Genomic DNA, 21,894 nt, shown 5'->3' with positions numbered 1-21,894 from the left:
TTCTGTTTTTATTTTATTTATTTCATTACATTTTAATTTACTTTGTTTTATTTAATTTAATTTTAATTCATTTCTTTATTTGATTATACTTTAATTTATTTTATTTTAATTTATTTTATTTATTTAAAAACATTTTACTTTGTTTCATGTTTTTATTTGAAGTAATTTTTTTCCTTTATTTTTATAAATTTTTTTTATTTACTTATTTTATTTTACTTTATTGTATTTAATACAATTTTACTTTAATTAAATTTTTATGTTATTATATTATATTTTTATTTAATTTCATACGATTTCATATTATTTCATTTTACCATTTAGCTATCTAACAAAATTCAAAAGAATTGTAAATCACTTAATAAATAGGGTCACATAGTAAATAGGTGTCGAATATTGTTTGCTATAAATAGTCAAAGAACTGAAAGCTAAATAATAATTTTGAATTCAGTGACGATGAAATCTGTGTATTCGCTTATATTAGCATGCAAAGCATTTCTTGATCTGCAACGAAATTATTAGTACCACTTTGCCGTTTTGTTATATGCACTTTTACGGCCACCCTTTGCGTATTTACTTGTTGCTAGAATGATTATTATTTCAAATTCGCTAAGAGCTAATTACCTAGCACTAAATCTTATAAGTACATACTAATTTTGTTAAGTAATTTATTGCGCTAACAAAATATTTACAGCACTTCACTTTGTCAGCAGCCTCATAGTTGCTCTGTCCAATCATATCCCTCTGCATTACGCTGCCCTCCGCTTCAACCTTCAGCTACTAGTCGCCATTTTGCATCGCATTCGGCTACTTAGCCACTTCAAAAGGGGGATGCTTGCATTGGTATAATCGTGAAGTGAGGTGAACTCATCCGCGCTTTGGCAGCGTTGTGACTTAAATTCGCGAAAATGCGACGAAATCTGCAAAACAAAAATAAACATAAATAAATAGAGGCAGAAGGAAAAAAGTAAATAAATGCTAAGAATAAAAAGTTGCAAGTTGAAGGGGAGATAAAAGGAAAATAAGTGAAATGGAGGAGCGAAAAATGGAAAGTGAAAAGATAGTGAGCACCTATAGTAGACTGAGAGCGTAGCCGGAATCTCATACTTTTAAAAAAATATATTTATATTAGGGCGGATCAATTTGTAGGGAAGGAATACGAATCAGAATCATGTTTTATTTTAGGCATATAAATGTCCAAAAAATAGTAAAGAAAATAACAGCACTAAAAAACTAAAAACTAATGGACAAAAACTAGTATTAATTATGATATTTGCTGGATCTTATGTCCAAAATAAGGAATATATGTAGATATGTAAAAGTATAATATAAGTATAAATATTATTATATGAGCTATATTCAATTAAATGAGCTATGTTACACAGTACGAGAAAGTTATATATAGTTTGTACATTTGATATGGTTGCATTTGCTAGAAGTTCATGGGAGAGCTGTGCCAATTCGCCTAGTATTGATAAAATGGGTTTTATGGAAGCGGTTTTTCTGGCATCGTTCCTAGCTGATTCAGAATGTACAGATAACTCTAATAAAAGAAGTCCACAAAAGTATAGCTCTAAAGTCAATATCGCCCACCCTAAATTTTGAAAGAAGCTATCTTTATTTAATGAAAAAATAGAGAGGCAGTTATGGGTATCAAAACGCCTCATGTTGTTTTATGTATTTATTTAATATAATTGTATCAATTAATAAGGTATGACCATTTCTCGTCTGCCATTTTCCTTATATGAATATAAATTAAATACTAATTAGTGAAAGTCAGCTATCAATTCATTTCTATGGAGTAAAGCTGAATACAAAAAACCTAAAATTTTTCTCCCACTTACATCGTTTGCTCCATGCAATGCACTTATAATTTCTTTTTCTGTTAATTCTGATATTTCTAAATAAATATTTCTAAACTCAGCGAGTACAGAACATCTTCCATAAAATACTAATTACAAATTTTTTTCTTCGTTTAGATTGCAGAAACTTTGAAAATCATTGAGATATCTCCAATATTTTATAGGTTGATCACTTTATTTGGTCTAAGTATATGCGTGATGCACTTAGGATCCGTTTTATGAGGTATATTTGCAGTTTGTGGACCTGATCCGATAATGTATAACCCCACACTTGGGCAGACAGCTTGAACAAGTTTTCATTTATTTTGGGGAGTGGAGTTGCCGCGAAAAAGTATGGTTTGACAATGTCGATCAGATCTTTTCAGTCGAATAGCCTCATTCACGCGGTCTAGCCGTGCAATGTAGAACTCCTTGCTGACCGTGGTATTCTTTTCGAGCATTTCCCAGTGCACCATGCCCTTCCAGTTTCACCAAACACATATCATGATCTTCTTTGGATGAAGATCCGGCTTGACTCTCGGCTTTGGTGTATCTCTTGTAGGCCCCCAGCGGGTTCGGGGTTAGAATTTGCCTGCGATAAGGGATGACTGGCGTAGGAGGCGACTAAAATCCACAGCTCAGTCTGTTAGTATTACGGCAATAGGCTGAGCAAAACAAATAAAAAAACCCCAACAATATCGAAACCAGTAAGATCTTAATTATGGCGAACTGGTGATTGTAGAGAATTTTGTTTAACATGGGCTGGTTATCGTGGTATTCTAGGACTTTAGTTGGTACGGATGACACCTTACTGAAATCGCTTCTGGGCTAATGTCACGATAGTCCCCGTCCTGCAACGCTGTAACTAAAAGCAGTAACTATAGCGAAAGAAAAGCGGAAGTACCAGCAATAGCGGATATGAGAACGAGAATGAAATCGTATTAGCAGAGAATGCTGAGAAAGAGGAAGATCCCTTCAAGAGGAGCCAAAAAATGGCAAGATCGCCAACACGCCCAACTACACCCATTATATTTGGTGGCAGAGGATGATTCATCAAGAATGTGCGATCCTTGATCGATTTGATGGCAGAACAGCGGCATGTGAACCAGGCAATGAGAGTCTTGGAAAATAAAATACAGCAGCTGCATAAGCAGGCGTCAATAAACAAAGACGCTGTAGCACCAACAGTGGTAATGCAGACCACGAAGGAAGTGCAGACAGGTGGCATGCCTCGTGTCAAGCAGGGGGAAAAATGCCAAAAATGGCAGAGCTCAGGAAGCTGCTGTAGGCAAGCAAGGTAGTGGAGTGAATAGGCAGCCTAGCAAAGCGGCAGAAACTGAAGGGACAACAAGCGAATAGCACGAACAGCCAGTGGCGGATTTACACTAAGTGCCAACGGTGCCTGCGCACAGGGCGGCAGATTCTAGAAGGGCGGCAAAACTTGGAGAAGAAAATTGAAAAAAAAAAAAAATGTATACTCGAGGAGCGGCGGGTATTAGGGGCCACCTTAGGGAAAACGCTTATGGAGAAAATAAGAAGCTCATCTCGAATTAGTTTCTAACAGTTAGTGAAAGTTTAATCATTCATCTATGCGAGAAATAATTGTAAGAATAGCAAAGTTAATTTCTGAACGTTAATTATACGTTCCTAAAAAAAGTGTTTTGGCCCACATTACCCGACAGTGTCGGAAATTGTGAGAAACCAAACCTTTTATTGAAAAACGCCATGGTTTTAATGTATAAAATAACATTTTTACTTAAATTACGTAAAATCTCTCGAATGCATTAGTGTGTATGAAAAAATGAAGTACTTCTTTTCATATATTATAAATATAATATATTATATTATATATAATTCGAGTGACAAAAACTGTTATTTTGAGAATTACTTATCAAACAATGTTGATTCATGGTAATTGTTGTAATTAGTAGTTTGTTTGCAATTCCATATTCAGAAACCTTCGTGCACGCAGAAATAATCGTTATCTATGGTTATATAATACGTGGCCCACAATACCCGCCAGAGCGTTTTTTATTCATTGACTTCTCTAGGGCATAAAAATTGATTTTATTCGCAATAAAAAAAATATTTCGAAGTTGGAGAGAGTCCGGTTAGCGCAAATGTGGCGCAGGAAAAAATTGATCACTCATTCGATTTTGTATATTAAATTGTTAAAAACCGACAGTCCTTCTAAAACAAGGTTAGAAAGCAGGTGCATACTGTAAAAGCATTCAAATGCTTTTTTATTAACATATGTTCTTAATAATAGATAGATAACCGTATTGATGTAACAAAATATTTTGTCTACTATCTTTCCCTACTATGGCAAAATCATTCAAACTCCGATCTTATTCAAGGAAGATGTAAGTGAGAATGCTATAACGCGACAAGAAGCTAGAGTACTGAGGATTTAACTAGAGAGACTTGAGATAACATTCATGCACTTTGGCATTTTTTACTATCACGATTCCTCGCGGTTAGTAAAAGATTACAGAAAGTTGAAATCAACATTACTGATGTAGTTAATGACTATCGTGGACTAATAAAAGTAGTATGCAATGCAATTTGAAGTTTATGGAAAAGAAGCGTTGAACATGTCAGAGGTCAAGAATATCAGACGACTATTTCGAGAAAAAGAAGAAGAAAGTTACAAGCTGACCGGTTGACAGGAAGCGATAATTTTCGAGTAAATACCTTCAATATCGTACTAGACAACGTTGATTCAGAATTAAGAAAGAGAAGCCAAGCATATGAAAGGTTATACGAGAAATTTTCAGTGATTACTGATTTTTGAGGTTTGAATTTCAAAGAGCTTCGTGAAAGATCGGAATATTTGAGAAAAGCTTATACTTCAGACCTTGAGATTTCATTCACTGACGAAATGATTCATTTTCACGCGTACTGTTCTGAATGAAAAATAGAACGTAACTCGCCATCCGACCTTCTGTAACTTCTGCGGACGAACGAGTTATACACTGAGTTTCCAAATGTGGAGATAGCATATCGCATAGTAGTCTGGTAACTTACACGTTTTTTAAGGGCATGTTTGGGACATTTTTTGGAAGGGAAAATAAAATTCAATCGGTTTGATTTTCTGATATGTTATTAAAGGTATCAGAAGGTATACAAAAAATTTTTTTTTTTTTATTTTAATGTTTTGATACTATTTTTGTACACTGCAGCAAGCGGCTTTTTTTTTTGAAAAAAGAGGTATAGTGGCTGGCCGGCGTGATTTCGTCACTTGTGGTCATCTGAAACAGAAAAAACAAATTGCTTATTAATCAGTGTGCTTGTCGTTCTGGCGGGTAGTAAGATCAAATGATTTTGACAAAAAATAACATATTAACAATAACATAATAACAATTCTCACTTCGTAAGAAAATTGCCTTTTTTTTAAAGTGGAAATCGGACTAAAAAATGGAAAGTTAGGGACGAAATAAATTAAATCTACTACCCGCCAGAACTATTGATGTGTAGAAAAACATATCTAAATTTCAGCTCAATCCATTAGATAGAAAATTTGTTTTCACGACGGCCATCCGGAAAAACGTTGTTTTGAGAAAAACGCGTTTAAAGTTTTAGCGGCTTAGCGCGCGCAAGTACGAGCCGCTCTCATGTATGTGCTATAATTTCGTCAATATTTCGAATTTCGGTCTAAGATTTGTACAGTATATTACCAATATATCGCACTTTCAAAATATGTAAAAAACCGAAATTCGAAATTTTCAAAATAAGTTACCAGACTACTACCTTAACACATTAGCGTCAACAAACTGCAGTGCAGAACGTTCATTTTCTGTTTATTGTGTAACGACTATTTTCTCTACTATAATACAAACACGCACACACAAATTTAAAAAATTAAGGCGGCATTCTTCATGGTGCACAGGGCGGCATTTTGTGTAAATCCGGCACTGCGAACAGCGTACAGAGAACCATGCTGTGATAAATGACTAGCGGCTTGTGTAACGCAAAAACACAGTCAAGAGATCGCGCAAACTAGCACAAGGACGTCTTGACGCATTAACCATTTACAAAACCGGGGCGAAGTAAAATGCCGATATCTTAAAAGCAATTAAAGCAAACCTGAGCTGAAAGTGTTAGGGGAAAGCGCCAACAAAATCAGAAGAACGGCGAAAGGAGAACTTCTGATTCAGCTGAGAAATGGTGCTAGTAACCAAACCGAAAAATTTAAAGAGCAGGTAGGAAATATACTGACTTCACTCCTTTATTTGCTTCATATTGAGATATAGGCACCATTTCTCATATTCCGTGATGATTCGGTACAAAAAGCACTCCATACATGTACAAATGTCCCAAGCTGCTTCGGCGGCTTTTTGATCTCGATGAAAAGCAAAAAAGAGCAGGTATCGAAAATGTTGATTTTTGCCTCCTGGGAATTCCATTTCTAAACATCAAAACTAATAAAAAAATAAATAACTCAAAAATGTAATTAACACAGCAGAAAGAGTTCTATCGAATGAATACTTACCCTTTGCTAAACAGCAAATAAATCGTTGTAAATTTATACCCCAACCCTATAGAAACCAAATTATAAATTTTAAATTACTCAGAAATATTAATTTTGAATCAAAGGCTACACCCAGATCCGAACCTTCATTCATAATAGTGAGGCAAAATTCCTTAACCCCTTGCCGTGTGTTAACGATGGTGAAAATTTTGCCCCAAATATGAATTGACGAGCTAGGCTCGTGAATAGATCATCGAGCCAAACGTAAATATCATGAGCCGAGGTCGTGTACAGATAGTCGGATCAAACATAAACATCACAAGCCTGGGTCGGCATTGAATGCTAGTTTCTATCTTTGCGCCGCCAGAGTTAGTAACGAGTCTCATAATTGCTGTTACAAAATAGTTTATATTATTCTGAATTGTTTACCACGCGTTGACGCGTAACCCTTGGGCCCGAGTGTCGTCGAGCTAAATGGCACGGCAAGGAGTTAATTAAATATGAGGCATCAAATAACTGACTAGACGTTATCTGAAAACATTTCCTGAAATTTAGGTGAAGGCGATTTTTATCACACCAAGGCGCGAAATGTTGAAAGTAAATTGGATCTAAAACCAAATTATTGAAAATACGTCGAAATTAAAAAGAAAGAAAATCTATGATAAGAAATAAAATATAAAAATAGACTTTTGAAATATTGTAAAAATTAATTATTTTTGAGGTTTTCCCAGGGTTTAGTTTCATTTACGCATAATAAAATTACAAACAACTCTTCACTTTTCCTTCTCCAATATTAAACAACTACAATAATTAGCATTCTTGGGTTCCTCAAATAAAGAAATAGATGTCAATAATAAAATCTTGTTGCCAAAAATTCCGAAGGAAAAAATTTTATTAAAAAAATTCATTCATAATAATTGAGCTTATATTAAGTATTTGAGCTTATATTAAGTTTCACATTAACTTCATATAAACTAAAGATAGCTTCCAATAAAATGTTTTTGTCTAGAAATTGACTTTAGAGCTGTAGAATACGAATCTGCTAGGACCCTAATGTAGATACATATATATATAAAATGTAATATGTACAAAAAGTAAGTTTGTTCTTCGTTTTATCAGTTAGTAACAGCTGCTCGACCGCGTGTGTATGTGCGTTTGATTCGCAAATGTATAAATTGGCTTGCAGCCAAATATCGTCGCAGTCAGTTTGAAAATATAAACCCGAAAAATAATTCAATGCACTATACAATTCTTTCATGCTTTTAAAGCATCAACAGTTTAAAGTAAATATTTCCTTATGTAAAAGTCTAAGTGGAGACGTTCAGAAAGGCATAAGTTTGTAACGGGACATACCCCTCTTTTACTCTTTCTTCCGCTGAGTGGCATTTATCTCTTGGCATATGGGATAAGTGAATTTCGTAAATAAATTATACAGACGGCTGGTAACCCAAATTGCAGCACTAACCCAAACCGACATTGTGTAGAATAAGAGAACACAGCACTTGGTAAGGCTTACGGCCATGTAACTGAATTTATAAAATAACTGTCATAATTTGCTATTCCGAAAACTAGTGGGCACAGAAGAGCATCATAATATAATAAAAAATGTATTAGTACAAAAAGCGCCTAAAAGCAACCAATATTTGGTAGTACGTCGCAGACTGGTATTATTTTGTGCTACATTTTCTTAAATATACGGGTACACATATGGTCATTCAAATGGGTACGCTGCCTTCATCTATCGATTTCCATGTGCCGCTCGGAAAAATTTAAAGCTCTTATTGAAATTTCGCTTTTTTTATTAATGGCATTATTGCTTCGTTGTGAATTTCAAATATCTGTTGTATTATATTAGTTGTACAGACTCGGTTATGTTCATAAACTGCAATTTAGCGTGACCACTAAATTAGGTTCTTCGTGAATAACTGCATTTTAGCTAATTATATAAGTGAAAAATATTGAATGTAACGTAAGTAGCAAATTAAATAGTCCATTTAATATTTAATAATAAATATGAATTTCTTTCGTCGATCGGTCATGCGCGGCATTGTACAGTTGTGGAGCGGAGGCTTGTTGTCAATCTTCGAAAACAAAGTAATCGTACAAATTTGCCGCTGAGTCACTTGGACAAGAATTTTATTGTAAATGACCTTAAGCCGAAAGAATCCACAGAACGCCATGGTGGCGAAAAGAAAACGGCTATCACTACTGATAATTTAATTGTGACTATTGCCAAGAGAGATCCTCTTAAGGCATCAAAGGCCATTGTAGCTGAAATCAACAACATAGTATTAACGTGATTGTACAGCATGAACAAAATGTTTAAGTAAGCAAATTTAGAGAAGATAAAAAGCTATAAATATAGTCAACCCAGATAATAAAAGTAAAGCTTGACCTATCCAAGAATCACACATTAAAATATTGAACCGAATTAATAAATAAATTCCAGCAGTGCAAATTATGGTGTAGATCCGAAGATATGGAAAAATAATGTAACAAACTTTGGAGCGATGAAACAAAAATAAATTTCTTTTAAAATGATGAAGGGTGAAATGTCTGATGTCCTAAAGGACAAGAGTTTTCACCGCGGCCCGAAAAAAAAATCAAGCACGGTGGCGACAATATAAATGTTTGCGGATTCTTCTGTTGCTATAACCAATAAAATGGACAAATTTATTTACAAAGACATACTTCAAGAAGTGATGCTACTATTTGTTGAGCAGAATATGCCCCATTGGTGACTTTTTATGCAAGATAATGACCTAGAACACTCCTCAACGGTAGTACGGGAATGGGTTTTACAAAATAATGGTAAAGTTTTGAATTGGCCAAGCCCAAGTCCCATTGGAAACCTTTGAGAAGTTTTAAAGAGGCGAATTGGGAAGGAAACATTAAAAAACGAGGATGATTTATGGCAAAAAATCAAAGAACTAAGGTATTCCACTCCCACAGAAACCTGCCTGAGGATTAGCAATTCTATGCCAAATCGAATACAAAAAGTAATTTAAAATCAAGGTGAGCACAGTGGTTATTGATAAAACTTCAATAATTTAAAATTTTTTTTAATAAGATCACTAAGTTTCTTTGTATCGTGCCTATTTCTATTTCGTTCGTATTTGTCACTAATTTAATTTTTAAAAGATCATCGAAATATTATTAATATTTTTATATTAATCTATGAAATAAAAACCACATATAATATAATAAAAGTTATTTTTAATTGAAAAATCTTGCATTTTCCATAAAAACGTGGGCCGTATCTATTTTAATGACCATAAGTATATGTATATACATTTCCTTCAAGGGTCTCATGGTTCCAGGCTGCATTTGCATAACATTTTGTGGTTAAGAAACATTCACGTTGCATAGCTGTGGAGCTTATATATGTACGTAAGTACGTATGCAAATTTTTGTGATCTCCTAAACCACATGTGCATTTGCCCAACGACTACTTTCATTCGAGCTCTACTTTTCGAGCGGTATTTCCATTGCTCTAGAATTTCAAAAGTCTCTTTCGCCCGGCTATCTGCATATTATTTCAGTTTTCCTTTTCCGCACTCACTACGACTCATTATATCCTTAAGCCCAACAACAGCAACACCAGCAGGGCTTTGTCGGCAAATATCCCTTGCTAAAATTTTCTTACTTTCTCATTATGCATTGCATTTTTGTACAGCTCACGCTCAGTTTTATTTGCTTTTCATTTGATTTGCTTTTTATGGCTTTTAATGCGGTTTTTAATGTCAGTACAAGGACACTTTCTCCGTCGACTGTGCAGCATCTCAGCTGTTTTTGTGGCGCTTGACTATTTGGCGTGAAACATGAATTTTTCATTTTCAAAACATACCCACACAGAAACTCACGCACAGCAAGGGAAAAGGATTAAAACAATAGTTTGCTGATAAAAAAAATAACCGTAATAAGGCGAAGAAAAAGGATTCATATACGCAATTATGTGGAAGCACTCACTTATGCACAAATAAATCTTTGTTTATGTATAAGTATGAATATGTATATGCAGAGGCAGACGATCAGAGTCCATGAAGGGGGGTTTTCTTTGGAAGCTCTAGTCCTCTATTCATGATTACTGGAAGTTCGAAAACATGTAAATACTACAATAGTACAACAAAAGTAATTCATAAATGCATGCATTCTCAAAAGGTCTTCGGAACATACGGAAGCTTTTCCTCGGTGGTAACCTGTAAAATTACCTACATAATTCGCTTAAAAATTGTGCGATAACCTTGCCTGCTTATCAGTCCAATTTTCTATATATCACTAAAATCTGGTAACTATATTAAATTACTCTCAGTACAGGACGAATAATCTTAGCTTGGGGAAAATATTGCTCTTCGAAATGTCAGCATGGAAATCCAACGTAGAATCTCTCTTGCCAACAAGTGCTACTTTGGACGAAGTAGGCAATTGAGCAGTAAAGTCCTCTCTCGACGAACAAAACTAACACTCTACAAGACTCTCATCATGCCCGTCCTAACGTATGGCGCAAAAGCGTGGACGATGACAACATCCGATGAAGCGACGCTTGGAGTGTTTGAGAGAAAGATTCTGCGTAGGATTTTTGGACCTTTGCACGTTGGCAACGCCGAATATCGCAGGCTATGGAACGATGAGCTGTGTGACCTTTACGACGACATATACATATACATAGCGCAGCGAATAAGGATCCAGTGGTTACGCTGGCTGGGTCATGTCGTCCGAATGGATACAAACACTCAGGCTCTGAAAGTATTCGATGCGGTATCAGCTGGTAGTAACAGAGGAAGAGTTAGGCCTCCTTAGTGTTGGAAAGATCAGGTGGAGAAGGACTTGGCTTCTTTTGGTGTGTCCAATTGGGGCCGGTTCGCACGAGAAAAAAACGAGTGGCTTGCTTTATTAAACTCGTTCAAAATTGCGTAAGCGGTTATCGCGCCATTTAAGAAGAAGAAGAATTCTTCTCCACTAAGTCTGCTTATAATTTTTTTCGAATTTTTAAAACTTGTTCTATTATTTAAATATTCTATGTTAAAGGTACTCAGAATTTATCATTTGAAAGCTTCGCCTAAAATACAGGGTGGCTGATGAATTTTGCTACATTAAGAAACTCCAATAACTTTTTTTTTAATGTATGGCATTCATTTATTTTTTTTTCAAGTCGAAGGTCATTAAATTTTATTAAATGTAGCTTAACTAGTTTTAAAAATAATTGAATTTAAATGCCCCCCATGCTCGTTGACACAAGTGCGGCATCTTAGTAAAAAGTTGTTCATTGCTGCTTTGAGAGTTGCGACAGGAATAGCCGCAATTGTTGCCCGAATGGATTGTTTTAGTTCATCCAAATTTATTGGCTTTGTTTTATAAACTTCTTGTTTACATAAACCCCACAAGAAAAAGTCAGGTGCAGTAAGGTCAGGCGACCTGGGGGGCCAACGAAATTCGGAGTTTCTTGAAATCAGTTTATTGGGAAATTTTCGTCGCAACTCTGTCATAACAGTCTGGGCTATGTGAGACGTTGCCCCATCTTGTTGAAACCACACAGAGTTGAAAGGAATTCTCTTTCGGCGTAGTTCTGGATAGAAAAATTCTTTCAGCATTTTCAAATAACGGTCTCCAGTAACCGTAACGGTGTGACCATTTTCTTCAAAAAAATAAGGCCCGACAATACAGCGTGAAGAAACCGCACACCACACTGTCACGCGAAGAGGATGCAATTCCGTCTCGTGGAGTATCTGTGGGTTAGAAGTACTCCATATTCGACAATTTTGTTTGTTCACAATTCCGTTTAAATCGAAATGGGCCTCACCAGACATGAAAAGGCAGTTTAACATGTTTTGGTCTTCTTCCACCATTTGCAGGATCTTCTGGCAAAATTCCCAGCGAATCGGCAAGTCTGCTGCATTCAGTTTGTTAACCATTTGAATTTTGTAGGGAAATAAGTCTAAATCTTTGTGCATTATTGTTTGCAAAGACTGTCGGCTGACACCAAGTTGAGCAGATAAGCTTCTTGTTGAAACCCTTGGATTGCTTTGTATAGCTGCAGCTACAGCAGCGATCGTTTCCTCCGTCCAAACTGGTGGGTTTCGATGATAAGGCCTTCTTGCGACTGTTCCTTGCTCAGCAAAATTATTCACCAGTCTCATTATGGTCCATCTGCTCGGGGGATCGCCGCCAAACATCCGCCTGTACTCTCTCTGTACCAAAACTACGGACTCCAGTGCGTGATAGCGGCGGACTATCCAAATTCTTGTTTGCGTGTCACAGTTATCCATTTTCATAAATTTTAAAGATCAATCTGCAAATTAAAACAAAAATGGAACAGATAACTTAAAAAGAAAACAAGTTATTAAATTTTTTTTTGGTAGCGGCTTTCATCAGCCACCCTGTATATCGTCACAATTTGTTTTCTGTAAGTTTGTGCCACTGTTACAAGTACCCATGCGCAATTTCACCGCAATCTGGAACATAATGTATTGACATTGGTTGGCATATACTTTTGAGTGCTCTGCGATTTTTAATATGGGAAAATTATTTGCATAAAGAGTTCACCTAAAATTTTATATTTCAAATAAAATTTCGTGTACAAAATTACTGGAAATTTAGAGAAAGGTATACGGTAAATCGTTCATGTTAAAAAGACATGCTTTCAAAGAGGGTGATAATTATTTTTCCTCGTTTCGATCGACCTTCAATCTCTACGATCGAGGGAAACATTAAAATATCAGAGGTAAAGAATTGCCTTCAGAGCTGAACTTATCTGTTAAGGCCTTTCACAACATTACCACTGATATTTTGGGCATTAAAGGCGTCGCGGCATGACTGGTCCCAAAAGAGCTTAATGCAGCATCGCACACAGCTATCGTTGTGCTAAAGTTTCCTACAAGGAATGTGTACTGCCAAAAACATTTTTTAAACCTTTATATATTTATACTGCATTTTTCGGATACCCAGAAATAACCAACCTCTATTTATTCATTACTATTATCCATACCTCCAATCGGCCTGTAATCCTCCGCAATCCAAGAAGGAGAAGTTTAAAATCCCTTTCTTTTCCAATATTTAACATTAGAAACCGGCTAACAGAACCCCAGATTCATTACTTTTGAACCATTCCGTCAATATTGCCATCAATTTGAGAAAATTTCTTTAAGTCACTGCTCAACAAACATTTTTAATGCTGGGATGAACATTTTTGATTTGTCTCATCATTGCCACAGCAGCATAGATAGCATACATAGTTTTAAGATAGCCTAAAGGTACAGAATTATTGAAAGTCATAAATAAATTTGAGCTTCGGAAATGGAACATGAACCAGCGAGCATGAAGACTTGGACTTGTGTGCATGAAGGAAAAAGTAGATACAAATTGGTAAGTAATCACGCTTTTGTTTGCGATTGTGTAAACATATTATGCATATCAAGTATTTCCATATACGAGTGAGTATACTTGGAAACCCTAATCTAAAAACTTAGATGTAATTTACCCTTCTTATAACTTTACTTTACTTTTCTCATACATAATAAAATTCATCTAAAGCTAGCAGAGCCGGCGCGATAGCCATTAATAATTATAAGTAGAGCCGACCTTAAGCGAGGTTATAATTGCCGAATGGAAAGCAGTTATTGGGCGAAGTAGGTTTACCCCTTATGGAGTTCCTGCGGCAACGCCAGTGCATGTGTGCATGAGTAAGTTGTATAATAGGTATTAACACTTAATACGCAAATACTACAGTTACATGCATATGCATTGCTGTTGTGAAAAAGCAATGGCTTTACTGGGTTGAACGGAATTAAAATTATATAAGGGAAGTACTCAGAAAACCAGAAACAAATGGTTAAATGCAAACAATTGCCTCTAAGAGCGATATAAAACAAATGCGTAAATACCTGGTTGGAAAAGAAACTCCAAGAGCAGAAAGATTTACGTATAAACATATCTGCATAAAACACTTATTATATAAAATTAGTTATTCATTTGTCGCGTTTTACTCACATCCCACATACAGGAACCATTTTTCTCCAATTTTTTTATTTATGTATGAAGGAGGAGAACTGCCGAATATATTCCTCTTCCAACTAGATGAAATTGGAGTCGACATATTCCGAAAAATTGCACTTATGACCCGTTTTTATTTTTGTTTATATTTGTAGTCGCAACACTGAAAAAGCGATAAGTTTTTATCGCGTGCGACGACAGTGAATGATATCTAGTTTTTCATTCAATTATTGACAGCTTTCACATTTTCAGCTAAATGTACAACATAGGATTATTTTTCTACAGCTTTAGAATGAAAACGGTTAATAAATAAGTTAAATTGGTTTCTAAATATTATTTATTAATTCTATAAAATTAAATATTTATACAAAAACTCCCCTAGATTGAACGGAAACTGGTTAAGACAATCTCAAATCGATGAGGTGAATGCGAAGGATAGTTACACGTATTTGAGTAATATTTATACTTTAGTTCCAAGGCTGTGTTTGTGCTAAAAAAAAATGTTTGTTTTATTCTAATGTAATGGCGATTTTTCAATGGATACTCCTATCAAAAGTTTCCATGAAATAGATTCAGAGAGGTTTGTAAAAAGAAAAAAAAAAACCATTACATATTCAGACAAAATTTTAGGGGTTCCCTCCTTACAGTGAACTAAACGACAGCTGTTTTCTCTTCTATTACCTGCAGGGCTTAATTAAACAAAGAAAATAGATGTGAAGGACAGAAAAGTAAAATAATATAAATTTATTTATCCATTGCGTTCATTTTTTCCCAGTGTGAAAGTTTAGAATTGAATGAAGATCAAACAGCTCTTTGTGGTGTAACCACAAGCAAAAAAATAAAACATTTGAAAAAATGCATGTTCGTGTGTATCATAGGAAATCAAGGAATGAACACATCCCCCTCTTTCGATTTACCTTTAAGATTGACTGCTCCCGGTATTACCGGGACAAGGGAGTCTAGATAAAAAAATCTAAGCTTTTGACAAAAAATAGCACCGCAATCTTACTTTAACCCCCGTACTTAGTAGACTTGCCCCTGTGCAACTTTTTCTTGTTCGCGAAACTGAATATATTTATGAAAGGGCTTAAATTAACCACAATTGTGGAGATTAAGTCTGCATGGCGGGAGGAGCTAAGACCAAAGCGCTTTTTATTCAGTGGTGGTTCAAGGGGTGGAAAAAGGGTTCACAAAAATGTGTAATAGAGATCGGTTACTTTGAAGGGCACAAAATAGATATTAATAAATAAATACATATTTTTTGAAAGAAAAAAAATGTAAAATACCCTTACTGTTTGAATACACCGCGTACATATATATGTGCATACATGCACCTTGCTCTTCAGTTTATTTTACTAGCGCGGAAGATCCCGTCGGTGAGGTAATAATCCGATGACATATGAAACGCTTATCGACAATATGATGCCACAGAATCCACAAGGCCAACAATTTTTCCAAACACCACTTCTTTCCACCAACTTGGAGACACTTATAGTTTGAAAAACGGCCGAGGCAGACAAAATGTATGTATTTTTAGTTATTGGGAAGCTTTACAAAAACGTGTACATCCAAATATTAAGTCTGCAACTAGGTTCTCGCTGTTTGTTTGATGAAAATACAACTTTATTCGGAAAAAATGGTTACATGTCAACCCTTGAAAGTACTGCCCATCGCTGGCTACTACTTTATCCCATCGCAATATCTGGAGAATATGGCGGGTGGGGTTGGATTTCCCATTTTAGTGCTTCCAGGTTGGTTGTAACAGGTTTGGCAACGTGAGGCCGAGCTTGTCATCCTGTAGAATCACTTTTTCATGCCTATCCGCGTATTACGGCTCCTTTTCGCGCAGTGCTCGGCGCAATCGTATCAATTGAAGTCGATACCCATCCCCGGTGATGGGTTCGCTTGATTTTAACAGTTCATTATAAATAACACCAACTTGGTCTCACCAAATACATAGCATAACCTTCGCAGCGTGAATATTCGGCTAAGGTGACGACGTAGAAGCAGTCTCCATGACTTTATTTTCTTTGGATTGCTGTAATGAATCCATTTTTCATCACCCGTCACGATGCGATGAAGAAAACCCTTCCTTTTTTGCCACTGGAGCTGTGGTTCACAAGGGAAAAAACGGCGTTCAACATCCTTGGTTTTAACTCATAAGGAACCCCAGTCCCCTGTTTCTGAATCACTCCCAAAGCGTGCAATCGCTTGGAAATCGATTTGCGTCTTCGAAGGTTTTTGACCTTCCTTCATACGAACAATCGTCAACATTAAAATCACCGTCTTTGAAGCGACGGAACCAATCTCGGCACGTTGTTTCACTTAAAGCTGCATCTCCATAAACTTTTCGAGGCTCTCGATGCGCTTCAGCCGCCGTTTTTTTGGAATGAAAGGGGAAAATCAACATTTCCCGCAAATGACGATGATTCGGCACAAAATCAGACATTTTCACAAAATCAAAAGTATATGATACCAAAACAAAATCACTAATGTGTCGAAGCAGTTTGTTTACCATATGTCTAAGCTTGGTTTATGACGTTTAAGTTATGTTAGAATCGACTAGCACACATTGCTGGCGGCATCTATTGACGAACAGCGGGAAATTAGTTGCGTATCTTCGCTTGATTTTTCGAAAATCCACTTAATGAAAGACACTGACAAAAAGCGAAAATGTATATTAATAAATATTTTCCAGGAAGTTTAAAATTTACACTCACTCCAAACCCTGCCGTAGACAATTTTTTTAGAGAGATACCTATTTAGCACCATATTCTTAAATATATAATACTTGTATTGGTTTACCTATTACATTTTCAGAAAGTTATATGATATTCCATGAAGTTTAGTATTACCGAAATATAATTTAAATTAAAAACGACAAGGCAAAATCATCTGTAAACGGAGTGTTAAATGATTTATGGAAATCCTATTTTATAGTAAATATTTTCGCTTAAATTATTTCCTTTTGTTTGAACTAATACTACCTAAATACACTTCCCGATTATGACCAACATATTATCTATGGCGCTTTTCATATTAATATTTTATATAAAAATCCTTCAACTCCAAGTTCAATACTGGCTTGCCTCCTAAATTGATATATGTTTGTCCTTCTTATTCGTCTTCAAGCTCTTTTCTCACTCGACGCCATTTTGTGCATTCTCAAGAATTCTTCAGATATTGACCATTTTTTCCCCAGAGACAATTTTAGCAATACCTTCTCAATTAATTTCATTAAAACTCCGTTCGCAAATCTGTAGAGCTATGGGACGGCCTATGCTTCAACTAGGAATTAGAGGATCTTATATATATGTATACGTATATATAAGAGTGTTTGTCGCATATAAAAAACTATTGTTTCACCCCTTCGGCCTTGTCTGCCGCGTGGCAGGTAATTATGATAGCAAGAGGCATGCTTGCAGAATTTTTTAAGATACCAAGTCTGCTCCCATCCCGTTCAGCAAAATCCTAATAGTTAGAGCCAGGACCATTTCTTTGCAATGAGACAACTTATCATCAAGAAAGAGCCAAGGAGAGAAGAGGGGTTACTGATAGGAAGTTACTGCAATCAAGCAACGATACTATACCACAAAAGAAATCTACTGGGAGTGTGTACCCTAACAAGATTTCAAAGACGTACTAGTGCCCCTTCTAGTTTTTCTTGATTGTCGCAATAACCGCTTAAGCGATTTTGGCCGAGTTTAACAAGTAGCGAGAACCGTTTTCTCTGGTGCTAAGAGGCGCCAGTGGAATACACTAAGTGAAGCTAAGTGCCTTCGCCACTCTTTCCAATGCAAAGGAGGTCTTCCTCTTCGTCTGCTGCCAACTACTGGTACGCATTGAATACTTTCAGAGCCGAAGCGGTTGTATCCATTCGCACGACATGACCCTTCCAATGAAGCCTCTTATTCGCTGTACTATGTCTTTGTCGTTATAAATCCCATACAGGTCTCTATTTCATCGCCTACGATACTCGCCGTCGCTCACATGCAGAAGTAAAAATATCTTCCGCACTACAAGGGACGTCTCATCGTCCTCATATAATAGGACGGGGATGATGTGCGCCTTATAACGTGTCAGTGTTGTTCAACGGGAGAAGCCTTTGCTGCTTAATAACCTCATTAGTTCGAAGTAGCACTTGTTGCCAAGAGAGATTCTCCATTGGATTCCAAGGCTGGTGTTATTATAGGTGTTGATGCTGATTCCTAAATAAACAAGGTCTCTTACTACTTCAAAATCATAACTGTCAACAGTGGAGTGGGTGCTAATACGCGAGTGGGCTTGTTCTTGTTCTCCACCAGGCCCGTTCAATTTGCTAATTTCTCTGCGAACTGTTTAATTTGGCAGATATTTAAAAAAAAGCACTGTAAACTTTCTATGCATCACTTTGATTCTGTGATTTAGCTGCAGAAGTGGCTGATCATATTATTAGAATAGTCAAAAGAATAAAACGCGTGTATTTAATGGTTTAATAATTAAGGTTATTTTATTGAATATTAACCAAACTAGTGGCTCAACCGTCCGTCACTGATGCCAATCAACATCTGTATGTACTTTCTCTTGGCTCGCCCTCTCTATCTCGTTCGGAGTCATCCCCTGCTAGGATTACCAACAGTAGTTGACAATATGCTTCCAGAGTGCAACACCGTATCAAGAAGGCGGGATAAGTACCAGATGTACAACTAGCTGGAAGCCTATGCTCCCTTTCACCAAACGTCCTTCCACACTTTCTAGCTCTTACCGAAGTATGGTGAGTAGTAAAGGGCGAGGTAGATCTGAGCGATGCAATGCACATCTCATGTGGTTATACATATCTATCTATTGATTTGCATTCATATTTTTCATTGCTTTCCATTTCATTCCATACTAACAAAATCATTGCTTTCAGTTTACAAAATATTATTTTCCTACTGAAAGAAAAGCATATTAAAAAAGCATTTCATTAAAACACAGTTTATATCCTCAATTTCTTATTTTTTCACTTTGTGCCTAACGCTTTTTACTTACACACACTATATATGTATGTACTTTACATGCATATTCAAATTTATCCTATCGTCTATACTTAAAACTAATTCTTTTGAATTCACCTAAACCTATCGTACAATTATCTGAAAACACAAACAAAAGCTGGCATTAGAATGCAACCGGATATTAAAACCTATGCTAATGAAGGCTGCCATGAAAAAGAAGCAAATACCCACATGTAGTAGTAAATATCAGCAAGTCAAAGCATCAAAATGAAATCAGAGAATTCAAAGAGAAACGACTATACTGCTTACATCCCATATCACGCCCACTGTACAAAGAGTAGGAGGCCTTATTGATTGACAAACAAAAGGGTTTTCAATGGCATATACTATAGATGGATAAAATTAATGTGCCATTCGATAGCCATAGAGAATACCGTGGCGTCAATGTTTTGCGAACTTTCACAAAATGTTTTCGCTTTTTAACGCTTAACTTTCCCTTTTATTGACCAACTTTGTCGGCAATTTGGTTGAGTTGGCGCGCGCTTATCGCCAAATCACCATTTCCCAAATCGGTTTTGGCAATAAAATTCAATAATTTTGTAGGCAATTGTTTTTGAACTGATTTAGAAACATAAATTAGTTAATACTTTCACATTGGACTGAGTGAAATCTTTTACGCCCTTGAAGAATTTCGACTTTTATTTTACATTTTTTCTATTTTCTATTCCATAGCTTTTGTCATTCAGATTCGAGCAGAGCAAGTAGTGGTTGATTAACTTAAGGATAAGTTAGTTTTCTATATTATTAGAGGTTTTACAGCCATTTGCTTTCACAATTCTTAACAATTACGCGCATTTTGAACACTATCGCAAAGCTGTTTTGTGAAAGTCATTACTCTAGTTAGTGAAAGTACTTGCCTTCGCACCTCTTACAGAATTTGGCAAAAAGCTATTTGAAAACTCATTAATTATGCACTTAAGTGGTTAGCTTTCCTTCTTTCCCCATATTTTTTGTGATAGAATTTGATTTTATCAATCGCGCAAGCTATATTATAACAAAAGTAATACAGCTGCGACCGATGAGCAATTCCAATTGGTTCCGTAAGTTTTTCTTACATTAAAGTGCATATTTATTACTGGCTTTTTTAGCTACTACGAAAAATGAGGTCGCCAAACGACTAATGCTGTTATATGTCCATGTGTAAGTATGTATGTAGTAAGCACATTTATTGGCGTATAATTGATGTAGATACTCATACTTTATTATCAGACACTTTTTTGGGACAGAAATGCTCTCCGATGGGCACCGAAGTCCAGAATCAACCAATAGGTGCGTACTCACAAATACACTCGGATGGGATAATGCTTAGACTGAAATATTACTATACCTCACCCTATCATTTTGAAAATAATTCCAATCATTTTATTCGCGTTATGAGATAATTAAGGGTTTTTATTTGAGTAAATTAAAAAATATTTGACTATCCTTATCCCAAAAGCAATGCAAAAAATCAATGCAATGGTCCAATTTTGAGTTATTGGGTTGACTGGTTCATCAAATGTTTGGATACTCAATGTTATACCAAATACAGGATACCATACGAACGAACTACCACCCGGAAGTGTCTGGGTTCGAGTTTCTGGGCATGTATCACCAAATAGCCATCGTTCTTCAGCAGGCAATGGCAAACCTCCGAGTGTATTTCTGCGATGAAAAAACTCCTCTAAAAAACCATTTGCCGTTTGAAAGCGGCGCAAAATTGTAAATACATCCCTCCATATGTGGAAAAACACTAAGGCACAGACAAGAAATTGAAGGAAAAGCTTGGCCAAATACCAAATAAAGCGTGTAAGCGCTAATCATATACATATATACACATATAATTAGTCTTGCCATTAATTCTGTGACAAATTTTACAATGCATACGGTGAGAACAAATTCGCAGAAAAAAGTTGCGTTATATTTGCTTTCGGTCGCATGCATTATCTACTCATAAATTATACTCAGTTTCGCGGAAAATTTCTTTTGTTAACAATGGTGGAGCTAAGGAAAATCCCATTGGAGCGATTGTATAACATAAAGTGTGGACAAAGTGCAAGTCAGATTTCCGAATTGCTGAAAAAACTTAATATATCGAGAATGTTCGTCTACCGCACGATGAATCGTTTTTCCAAACGTCTGAGTGACAGAATAAAAGGATCATGCCCGGCGAAATGAATGCATCAACCAGATCCATGTCAAAACTAATTAGAGTCGATCTCCACATGAAAGTCTTTCACCGCTAAACTGGTCGTCTTTTGACAACACACTTGAAGAAAATTAAACTCGACAGATTGAAGCAGCTTCTTCGGTGGCACGCGGTCAACGGCCATGAAATATCCTTTTCACAGATGATAAAATGTTCACTGTTGAAGAAGTTTTTAATAAGCACAATGATAAAATCTATGCTAAAACACTATACACACACACTCAAAAAATGTTGTTCAAAGGTTTCAGTGCTGCCACCCTCTAGCCTCCGTTTGGTGGTGAGTGTCGTGTAAAGGCTTACATCTCTTCATTTCTGCTAAAAATGGGTTAAGACCGGGGCAAAAGTGTATCAGGAGGATGTCTTAGAAGACGT

At 36.0% G+C, this 21,894-nt stretch overlaps 1 protein-coding gene across 3 annotated transcripts in view; it reads right to left on the bottom strand.

Moving 5' to 3' along the window:
• Nucleotides 1-264: 264 nt before the first annotated feature.
• Nucleotides 265-21,894, bottom strand: part of LOC128871998 (patj homolog) — a 102,486-nt gene continuing 80,856 nt past the window's right edge. For all 3 annotated transcript variants that reach the window (XM_054114244.1, XM_054114245.1, XM_054114246.1), the window contains one exon: nt 265-917. The gene's annotated coding sequence lies outside the window, so the exon portion shown is untranslated. The remainder of the gene's footprint in view (nt 918-21,894) is intronic.

This window comes from Anastrepha ludens, chromosome 2 (genome assembly GCF_028408465.1).
Source record: "Anastrepha ludens isolate Willacy chromosome 2, idAnaLude1.1, whole genome shotgun sequence".
Taxonomy (NCBI): Eukaryota; Metazoa; Arthropoda; class Insecta; order Diptera; family Tephritidae; genus Anastrepha; species Anastrepha ludens.
Note: the sequence above shows the minus strand (reverse complement) of the source record. Positions and strands in the feature narration are given on the sequence as shown.